At 54.6% G+C, this 10740-nt stretch overlaps 1 protein-coding gene across 1 annotated transcript in view; it reads left to right on the top strand.

Moving 5' to 3' along the window:
* The first annotated feature begins 125 nt into the window (after positions 1-125).
* Positions 126-10740, top strand: part of GATAD2B (GATA zinc finger domain containing 2B) — a 42269-nt gene continuing 31654 nt past the window's right edge. The window contains exon 1 of the mRNA XM_074929097.1: positions 126-253. The gene's annotated coding sequence lies outside the window, so the exon portion shown is untranslated. The remainder of the gene's footprint in view (positions 254-10740) is intronic.

Below are 10740 nucleotides of genomic sequence, written 5' to 3'. Positions count from 1 at the left end.
CGATTGGCGGCAGGCAGCGTCCGTCATCGAGCCGCGCCAATAGGCGTCGCGCCTGGGGTCGGGAGGCGGGGCGAGAGCGGCGGGGCCGCTGCCCAATCAGCGGCATTGTTTGTGGTGGTGCCGGCTGCGCTCCGCGGCGGCTGGTGGCTGCGGCGCCGCGTCTGCTCCGCCCGCCCGGCCCGGCCCGGCCCCGGCTCGGCCCCAGGGCCCCCCCCGGCGCCCCCGGCCCCCAGGGCGGCGCCCCCCGAGCCAGGTGAGGGCTGCGGGGCCGGGCCGGGGGGTTGGGGGGGGCGCCGGGACGGGCCCGGCGGGGGCGGGGGGCTGGGCCTGCCTGAGGTGGGGGGGGGCGAGCCCAGAGGCTGCGTGTGGGGGGGTGGTTGTAATGGGGGGGCGGGGGGCAGCACCTGCGGGGTTTGGGGGGGTTCTGCTGGCGGGTTGCGGGGGGCAGAGCGTGGGGGTTTGGGTGCGGGGGGAGGGCGTGGGGGGGGTTGTGCCTTTGTGGGGGCAGAGCGCGGAGGTTGGGGGAGGGGAAGAGCTGAGGGGTTTTGGGGGACACACACACACACACACACACGCTTGGGGGGGGGGGTAGAGCCCCCCGTTTTGCGGTTGGTGTTAGCGCGGTGCAGAGCTCGGGGGGGCTGGGGGTCAGGGACCGCGGGCCCGGGGGGATACAGAGAGCGGGTCTGGGGGGGGCGCAGGGCCCTGGGGGGGTTCGGGGGGGTGGCGCAGCCCTCGGGAATGGGCGAGGAGGGCTGGGGGCGGGGATCCCCCGTGGGAAAACGGGGTGTTGGCTCTTCCTCCAGGACCGGGGACGGGGGGGGGGGCGGCTGGGGACCGTCTGGGCCGGGGCGGGGCTGTCTGGGCCGGGGGCGGTGGGGAAGCGGAGTGCGGGCGCTGCCTGGCTGCGGGCCTGGGGTGCGTGGGGGGTCCCCGGGGCAGGGGAGAGCAGGGAGGGGGCGGCCGCCACCCTCGAACCAGAGGCGACAGCGGGGCGGGAGCAGCCGCCCCCCCCTCCCCGCGCACCTGGAGGGTTTTGGGGGGGGGTGGGCTGTGGGGGTGTCCCTGCGTGTCCCCCCCATCCTCGGCGTTGGGGTTGGGTGCTGCCGCTTCTTGGGGAGCGATGCTGCGGCCCTCCGCGATGACGGGGGGGGGGGGGGGGGGCGGCTCGGGGCTGGCTGCTCCCCACCCCCCCGTCAAGCAGAGGGGACCCCCCCTTTGTTTCCTTCTCTTCTGTCGGGTTTTGGGAGCGATTCCCGGTTCCTTCTGCGTTGCCATCGCGGCGTTTCCCTCTCCCCCGGTCAGGGAGGCGATGGGGGACGGGGGGTTGCCTGTCCCTGCCTCTCTCTGCCACCGCTTGGGGAAACCAGGTTTTCTGCCCCGCAGGATTCTGCCTCTTCGCTTCCTTTCCCCCCTACCCCCCCCCAAAAAAAAAAAAAAAAATCCTGATGCTGCTTCCCCACCTGAAAACCAGGATGAAGGGGAACAACCAGGAAAACTTTCACATCTCTGCATTAACGTGGAGCAGGAGAGCCCAGCGCCTGCCTCCTCCCTCCGTGTAGGCAGCCCTGCCCGCACCCCTTCCCCTTTTGCTGTGGGGATTGGAAGGGGGGGGGGGGATGAAAAAACCGTTTATGGGGAGACACAGCCCCTTGCTCGCTCGGCGTTTGGGCAGCTGGGCAGCACGGTTCCTCTCCCCTTTGCTCGATTTCCCGAAATAAGAACGTTGGAGGGGTTTGGGAATGCTCTCCCTTCCCCTTTGCGCCTGGGAAGAAGGGTCCCTTTGATGGCGGGGGGGGGGGGTGCTTTGCCAGGAAGGGAGGAGGAGGAGGAGGAGGTTTGGGCACGCAGAGGGTAGCTGAAAGCAGGGAGGAAGAGCGACAGCATATGGATGCGATCGTATCGATTCGCTTTAGCTGCTTTGCCTTCCTCGCCTTCTGTTTGCTGAAATCACCCCCCGAAAAGGGATTTTTTTAATTTTTTTTTTTTTTTTTTTTTTTTTTGAGCCTGCCTCGGCTGCTGACAGGCTGGAGGAGGAAAGGGGGGGGTGGGGGGTACGAGCCTGTGGGGAACGGCGTCCTTCTGGAAGAAGGTGTGGGAGGTTTTGACTCTTATTTCTCGGTGCTCTGCGGTGGGGGTTGGGGAAGGATTGCAACAACAAGCGGTTCAAGAGGACGGTGGTTTTTAAGGATTGTGCGTGGTTGGCTACCGGCGGGGGATCGTGGGCCATCTCACCGGTGAGCCCAGGGCTGGCCGTGCTTGAGCTGTCTGGGTGTGAAGGGAGAGCCCCCCCGCCCGCCCCTCGAAATCCCAGGGCTGTGCTCTGGAACGTCGCCGGGTTGGACGCGGCCCGTGGTGCTGCTGTCACCCAGGGCGAGCGCGATTTCAGCTCATGTGGGTGCTGGGTGCAGCCGGGGTGTCGCTGGGGCCCTCGGGGTGAACCGCCGCCTCCGCGTCTGATCCTGACAGGGGTGGGGGGCACATCTGTGGGGACCCCCCTGTGCCTCGCCACGGTTTAGCGGCGTGCCTGGAATTTCTCGCAGCCCTGGTTTTCCTGGGCGCATCGGAGCTGCCGATCGCCCGGCGGTGGGAAACAGCCAAAAAAACCCCAAAAAACCACCCCCCCCCCCCCAAAAAAAAAAAAAAAGACCCATCTCAGGGCTGCCGACCTGGTTTCGGAGCCGTTAAGATCTTCGGCGCGAGGTGTAACCTTCGCTTTGGCGCTTTTCCTGATCACGAGGCTGCGCGAAACCGAATGTGACGTGCAGCTGACAGGGAGCATCCATCTTTGCAGCGCTGCGGTTTGCCCGTGCCCAGAGCGGCCTGGCCCGTGCCGAGAGCGGCCTGGCTTCCTCTTCCGATGGCCAACGGGCCCCCGTGGCACCCGGCTTCGCGCTCGCGGCATCCCCGGTCCCCGCTGCGTTCCCGACTGCTCCGGCGCGGCGGGGAGGGCGATCGCTGCCTCTTTTCCAACGTTTCAGGGAGGGGGAGAGCAGAAATATCTACTCGGCGGAGTTAATTAAACTTAAGATGCTCTTGAAAGTGGCTTTTCTGCCAATGTTTTCTTCCGAGGGAGCGGTGCGGGGCTCGTGATCAACCGCTCGCAAGATGCAGGGGGGTTTAAATAGGAGCTTCCCGGATTCATTCACTGAGCCGCTTCCAGTGCTCGCTAGTCCCTTCAGCGTTTAAGAAAAAACAACCACTGAACCTTCTTTTTGTAATTATTTCCCTGTTAACTGACAGTTCTCTGCGCTTTGGGCCTCCTCACCCAACGTCAGGCTACTCCCTGGACCCTGGTATTGGAAGGGGGGGCGGGTTTGGGGGCTGCACGTGGGACAACTCACCCCTTTTTTTTTGGGAGCCTTTGTCTGGTGAGTGACCTCGCGCATCCCAGCTTGGAGTCCTCTTGCTCGTAGGAATCGCTGATTTTTCAAACATTTGGGCAATAACTAGAACTGGGGATGTGGGAGAACAAAAAGCAAAAAAAAAAAAAAAAAAAAAAAAATCCCCTCCTTTTTGTGTTTTTATTTTTTCTCTTTACAACCCAGCGTATTACCCCGTGGAGAGCGATTTTTCTTTTTTTTAAAGGGGCCTTTGGTTCGGGCGATGTTTAAAGCTGTTGGTGTGGGAGCACCAAACGCTCTGCATCGTGTTTGTTCCGAGGCACAACAGCAAAATGTTTCTGTTTAAAAAAAAAAAAAAAAAAAGAGATTGGCTATAAATCTAATCCCCATGTAAAGCTATCCACCTCGCGCGCAGAAATTCAACCTATCAGGCCGTGCCACATGCCGCTGCAGTTTTATAGCGTTGGGTCGACCGCTGGAAGATGGAGAACAAACTTATTTGGACGTGGAGCTGATGTGCCGAGGCCTCGCCGGCGCTTCCCCGTGGGCAGGTGGGGTGTGGAGGGGCTTTGGGGATCCCTTGCCTTCCGTGGGCCCTCGGTGCCACGGGCCATCCCTCCGGGAAAAGCCGCCGCTTTGGGTTTTGCGCAGGGACTCGTGGATTTCTGCTCCTTAAGCTCGAGGTGGTTACAGACGGCCGGTGTTTCGTTTGCTGCGACTTATTTCGTTGCATGTAGGTTATTCCGCAGGTTGGTTGTTGGTTTTTTTTTTGTTTGTTTTTTTTAAAAACACGTGGGATGATCTGTCGCTGTTCCGTAACTTAGTTTGCCGCATCTCGGGGTGATGCACCAAGCGACGGGGCCTGGGAAGTGCGATGTTGCGAGGAGCCCGTGTTTCTCTCTTTCACTGGTAGGGATAGACTTCGAGGCGTTTCTCTTGGTTTTGGGATTTCAGGTAAATTGGCTATTTTTAAAAAAAAAAAAATTAAAAAAAAATCGCAAATATTCTCTGTCTCAGCTGCGCTTTCTTCAGGAGGTTTTTCCGTGGCAAAGCGAGGAGCTGTGCTCGCACGTGTCCCGGTGGACCATCTGCCCAGGGAGAGGCTCATTTTGCCGTGGCACGTACTTGCTGTGAGAGCTGGAGTTGAAATGCTTATCTGGGTCATTTGAAAAAGAGATTTTTTTTTAAAAAAAAAATAAATTATTCTTTTCCTCTTCAAAGAGCGTTACTCTGAAACTGGGACTTTGATGAAGGCATCGACCTGCCCGCTGTGATGGTTCGGGAGCTCGCGCAGCCCAGCTTGCCCGCGGTGTCGTTGGGGTGGGTGGCAAAGCTTTGTGGCCTGTGGATGTGCAGTGCTTCTTGTTTCTCTGCCTTTTTATTATTTTTTTTTTTTTAGTTAAAGCTGGAAATGAACGGGCTTCAAGTTGAGCTAGCCTTAAAGTGGAGCTCCATACCTGGTGGTGTCCTGGCCCTTTCCAGCTCTCTGGAGCGGTCGAGGCTGATGCTGCCTTTCCCCAGCTGGGTGCAGCATCCCGAGCTTTCCCACTCCTTCCCGGACTCCAGCTAAACTGGAAACCGGCCTTGGCACCCCGCTGTCTTCATGCGCCAAACCTCATTGGGAGAGAAATTATTTCCTGGGTTAATTGGACGGAGGATGGAGGCCGTCCCGGCGTCGTGGTGGTGCCTGGTCCAGCGATGGACGTGGCTCCGCTTCAGGGGGGTTGGAGAGGGCAGCTGGGACTCGGGGACCCCCAGGCGTGGGGGGGGGGGTTTGTTTGGGCATCGCGGGTCTCATCCTTGATCTGGGCAGCTTTTTCATCTCGTACGTATTCCCTTGGAAACATTCCTTGCTCTTTGCTCTCTCCCCTTCAGATGCTCAAAATCTTAAAGCGTGGCGTTAGGATTTTTTTTTTTTTTTTTAATGGAATCTAGAAAAAACGAAGGAGTTTCAGAGTTTTTTGTGACCCGCATCACTGGGCCAATAAACTCTGCATAATGAACACAAGAGCGAGGTTCTCTTTCCGTTTGTTTTAACAACTCCAGGTACAACTTCAACAAAACAAAGCCGTGTTTTCAAGCAGAGCCCCATCCCGTTGGCTGATAACGCTGCCCCAAGGTGCAGGGGCTTCCCGGTTGTGCCTAATTGGTTCCCTCCTTATGGTCTTGTTTTCTGCAAAACCAGGGTGGGCGATTATCTCAGGTCGGATGTTTTCAGGTTTGTCAAGCTCAGGCCTTAAAGCTCGTCTCCATCCATGGGAAGCGGGTCAGGGAAGAGGCGACAGTGCTGGGATTTATTCTTTTTCTTTAAATTGTGATTTTTTTCACATAAACGTGGCGTATCGCTTCTAACGGCTCGCTCTCAGCCCTCGCGAAGACGGAATTCTTTAAGACTTCTTGAGAAAAGGGGGATAACGCTAAACTTCGGAGCACGATTAGTTTTGAAACTCTGCCCCTTGAGCGTGGAATATTATCCGGTTATTTGTGATAGCGGTATCCAGAATATGCCTGAAATCCTTCTGAAGACCAGCACCAGCATTTGGAATTTGGAGGGTGTGAGGAGAGGCGCTTCCAGGCCTCCTCTCTAAAATTAGACCGAGGACCGGCGCGGAGGAGTCTATAAAGAGCCTCGGGGGCTTTTTTTTTTTTCCCTGTGGAGCCTTGACGCGACCACTGCACGTCGGTCCTGCCAAGCTGCATCCATTTTGTTTCATCCTTCGTCAAAGTTTTTTGGCGTCGCGGCGGCGGCAGGAGGTTGGTTTGTTTTTTTTTTTTTTCCAGGTAGGTTGTACCAACACTGGAGCCGTGCACGTGCCGGGATGGCTTAACAGGCCCTCGCTGGGTGGAGGGTGCTACTGCTCAGGTTTGAGCGCGTATTTTTGGGTTGAACCCTGAAATTGTCCAATTTTAGAGTCCTGATGGTAGATTAGAGGCAGCCCTTGCTTACAAGCCCTGCCTGGTTCCTCGAGGTCGGAGGAGGATGATGGAAAGAGTCGTGAGAGGCGAGAGACAGACGTTAAAACACCGTTAAGGTGGTGACAGAAAGCTAAAACCAGAGAAATTCATGGTTTGGGCTGCAATGGGCTGTGTCTCCTCCCGTCCCGCGGCGCAGCGAGGAAGGAGGAAAAGTGTCCTGTTGCATTCGGAGGTGCTGGAGGATCTGCCCTGAGCCGCGCGTTTCCTCCCGTTTATTGGTTTTTGTCGCAGCAGTTGGTGCTCTCGTAGCGGTTCTTTTCCTGCGTAAATTTTTCATGCCTGGTTCTTTTAAAGGCAAAGCTGGCTGCTGTTGAATATGCAAAGGGTGCCGTCGGGTGCATGCGCTCTCCCGGCGTGCCCTGCCGGCTGCCGGTGCCTCTCGGGCGCCTGCGCCAAAATAGCAGCTCGCTACGGCTGCGCGGGGGCCAGGCGGGGCTAATCATAAAAATAACTTGTGGCCGCGTGCCCTTCGGTTCAATGGAAGGGGTGAAAATGCCTTAAAACACCCAGTTTGGGGGTCCTGGAGGGTGGGTGGTTGAGGTGCTGCTAGACTTGGGCTTCTGGGGCAAATTGTGAGTGTGAGCTCAAACCGCCTGAAGCCAATCGTTGTATTTTCCCAGAGTGTCTTGGATTTAGGCCTCGTTTTCACTGAATCTCAGGAAATAAACGCAAGAATTCTGTTTTTTTGGGGGTTAGACCTAAGCAAAACCCATCTCGGGAAGGGGATGCTGCAGCTTCCTGCCCGTTTCCCGTCTCCCAGCCCTGCGGCCTTGGGCGATGCCCTGCCCGTTCCTGGGAGCGGAGCAGCTGCCCGCTTCGATACGCGGAGACAAAACGCTTCGAGACTTTTATCTTCCGTTCCACTTCATGCTCTGGTTCAGTATCGGAGGCCAGAAACAGGATCTTGATCCCCAAACCTGCGTAAAGATAAGTGTTTGCAGGGAACAGAAACCCTTCTGCGTGCGGTGTCTTTCCTCACCAAATCTTTCCGGGCCTGATGTTGGGGTCCCGGATGACTGGGGTTTCCCTGGGGAGCAGACGGGTGGGTCCCTCCTCATCCCAGGATGCGAGCTACGGAAACGGGATTTCAAAGGAAAGGAACCTCTCCTTGCTGCTGAGCTGAGCTCAAGTGTTGGGATCAGGCTCTTCATCCCCCTTCTGCCAAGCACAAAGACCTTTTGGTCGCGTCCCTACAGCAAAGAAACAGATGGAAGCGTGTTTCTTCAAGCTCCCAGCGAGGAAGGAGGATGTGTCCTCCTGAAATGCCTCTCGTCGGAGACTAAATCTACCCGATTTCCCCCCAAAATCTTCACCTCGGTGAGGTGCTCCCCGGTCTCCTCCAGCCCGTGTGAGGAGGTTTCCCAGCGCCGTCCCGTTTGCGGGCGGGATCTCGCTCTGCGCCGCCTTCGAGGAGCAGGGGAGACGTTCAGGGAGATGGATAACCTGGAATCCTCTGCTGACGAGGTTTTTTTGCTGCTGACAAGTTCTGGGTTTAACAGTTTGCTTGTCTTTTTTTTTTTTTTTTTCCCTCGACTGCCTAACGCAGTTTGTAGGAGAAGAAAGATAATTCACTTTAATGAATTATAAAACTTGTTTCACTGCAGTGGGTCTTCATTTTTCCTTTTGTCTGCAGCAGAGTCACTGTTTGAGTAGAATAAAATTAACTTAGTCCCTGAAAAGACAAAAGAGCTGAAACTCCTCACTGCTGAGAGGAGCTGAGGGAGGGAGGGGGCAGGACATTATCTCAAAAGCTTCATATATTTTGCCAATCATAATGTTTTGGGGTTTGTTTTTGTAATCTGGAGTTTAAATGTAAACACTTTGACATTTTAAAAATCGTTCTTTTATATCCGTATAGATAGATATATAGATACACAGATATTTCTTTATATATTTTTGCTTTCCCAGTTAGTTGCTGAGGGCTGCAGGTGTATACCCAGACACAAACTGGGTAAAGTTAAGGCAACTGCACCGTCTTCACAAGCATCTACAGGTGGAGTCTGTCCATCTGCACCCCAGCAACTACCCACGTTTCTCAGGGGCTGAGGTATCGAATGGAAAACCAGCTTGTCCCTTACGCTGCCTGACTTGCTACGGAATCGCAGGGAGTTTTAAGATTTATTCTGTGAAGTATTTGTTGAGGTTGGAGCGCTGTCTTAGCGAGGTGGCCGAGCGAAGGGCCGCGTCAGCGCTTAGACCGGGGAGTACCTGGAAACGTGGGCATCAGCTGAGCCGCTCCCAGTTTGCTCCCAGTTTAACACAACCTTTTAGATGGTGGTTTGTAGCGATGACCCGGCGTGGGCGACTGATGTGTGGGGTAGAGATGCTGCTCCTGTGTCTGGAGCTATCAGCAGTCTGACTTACCTTTGTCACCAGCCAAGAGAGGATGCTCTTTAGATTTTTTTTTTTTTTTTTTTTTTGAAAGGGAATTTTGAGTGAAAGGAAATCAGACAGATGCAGACTTTCAGACTTTCAAAATGGTTGCTTGGTAATAGTCCCTTGTTGTCGAATAAGCCCAAACCTAATGCATTTTCCCCTTCTATGAATCACTCCTTAACTTGCTTCTTATTAAAGTCCCTGATTCTAATTTAATCTTGGAGACCTGACAATTTCAAATACCTACTAGTGCAGCGTGAGTCCGATTTGGCATTTCAATAGCTTATTGTTTCAATCCCTGAAACAATTTCAACAAACCGGCGGCCACGCGGAAGCAAGCGGCGCTTTGGTGCCCGTGGCCGGAGTCTCCCCTCTCAATTTGGAGACTCTGGTTTAACGTAACTGTACTGGGGCTGGCCGAGCTGGAATTAAGCTGAGGTTTCGGTAGCCCTGGAACAACGCACGTGGCCGCTGAAATAGAGGCAAGATGCCGATAGGCTTGGTTTTAAAAGGAATGGTTTTAACGGCAGCTCAGATCCCGATCTCTTTAGCAATACCGTTTTAAAATAACCTCCCTTCTGGGCTCAGCTGTATTTTAGTCAGCCTGTTTCACTGAGATTTGGATAAATCGAAGGAACGACGGGTCGGGAAGCTTGCTGCAAGCCATCAAGGATGTCTTAATAAATTGCTGGGCACCATATGGCAGCTTCGGGTGTTTTCTTGCTGTGCCAGTGAGCCCTTTTTCACGACAGCTCGCCAGCGGGGTTTGGTTGGACCACCAGCAGCCCGTGGGCTCCTTCCTTTCTCTTCCCCATATGGATTTTTTTTTTTTGTTGATTTGCTCTCACGCAGGCGTTTTTACGTCCATTGGACTTGCTTTACTCTCATTTAGCCCGCTGCTCCCAAATACATTGGACCCAAAGTGCCGCTCGCTGTTTTTTTCAGCGCTGAAAACAACTGGACTGGGAAGGTGGCAGCTGCTGGACATGGTTAGCTTCCCACGCTCTGTGGTGAGGATGGAAATAGGGCTGCTGTCCCTCAGCTTTCCAGCAGGATAGCGCCGGGATGAAAATAACACCTTGCAGCTAGTCGGTGGTGTCGTGGCTGGTGAGCGCTCTGTGCAAATCGCTGTTAAAAGTGAGGGAGAGGAGCTAATCTTGGCGCCGTAGTGCAAAATTCCAAGGAGATCAGTCAGAGGACAGACCTGAGCCTTGGCTGGGTGGTGTGTTAGAGAGAATCGATCAGTTCAGGCGGGTTAACCCCAGGCCTGGACTGAATTTAGGTAGCGGGGTGATGCTGGTTGGGCCTGGCCCCTAGAAAATGGAATAAATTAATTATGCTGAGGCGGTGCTGGCACCTTTTCCTGGTGAATGTTGTTCTGCTTTATGTGAATTTGCTGGTGAAACCTTGTTAACCAGTTCCTTTGCTTTGAGATTAGCAGGCTTTGAAGTCTTATTGAATGGCAAATTAAAAAAAAAAAAAAAAATAAAAAAAGAATCATTCCTTCCCTCATGGGATCATCTTCCAGTTTCACCAAAATATTTTTCAAAGTACTTGTTGTTAGTCTGAAGCTTTGTTATGATGATGGCAATCATCTGCGTGCTATTAGCTAACGAGAAGGAAGGGAAGAAAGTCCAAAAAAACTTGAAGAGGAGGGGATTTGATCCAGGAACCCCTCTGGTTTTGGAGGAGAAGAGGCAGCTCGGCTGACAGATGTGTAACCCAAGGACAGCGCGGGTGGGGAATAAGCAACGAGGGAAGAGCTGAGTCCTGGTGAAACCCACCCGGTGCCCATCGCTCGCTTTGTTGCAGGAAACTGCCCGGTTGGGGCCCTGCTGGGGTGGAGACCCGCTGGTGAAGAGCAGTGTGGTTGGTAGATGGAGTTGAGAACTCTCCACGTTAGCTTAATGGTTGGACTAGGTGATCTTGAAGGTCTTTTCCAACCGCGATGGTTCTGTGACAGTCCGTGGGGCTGGTTTTTCTTTTTAAGAAAAATGATTAGGAGACAGTTCTTGGTCTTGGATGTCTTGAGTTGAAATACTGG

The sequence above is a fragment of the Athene noctua genome, chromosome 29 (genome assembly GCF_965140245.1).
Source record: "Athene noctua chromosome 29, bAthNoc1.hap1.1, whole genome shotgun sequence".
NCBI classification, from domain to species: domain Eukaryota; kingdom Metazoa; phylum Chordata; class Aves; order Strigiformes; family Strigidae; genus Athene; species Athene noctua.
Note: the sequence above shows the minus strand (reverse complement) of the source record. Positions and strands in the feature narration are given on the sequence as shown.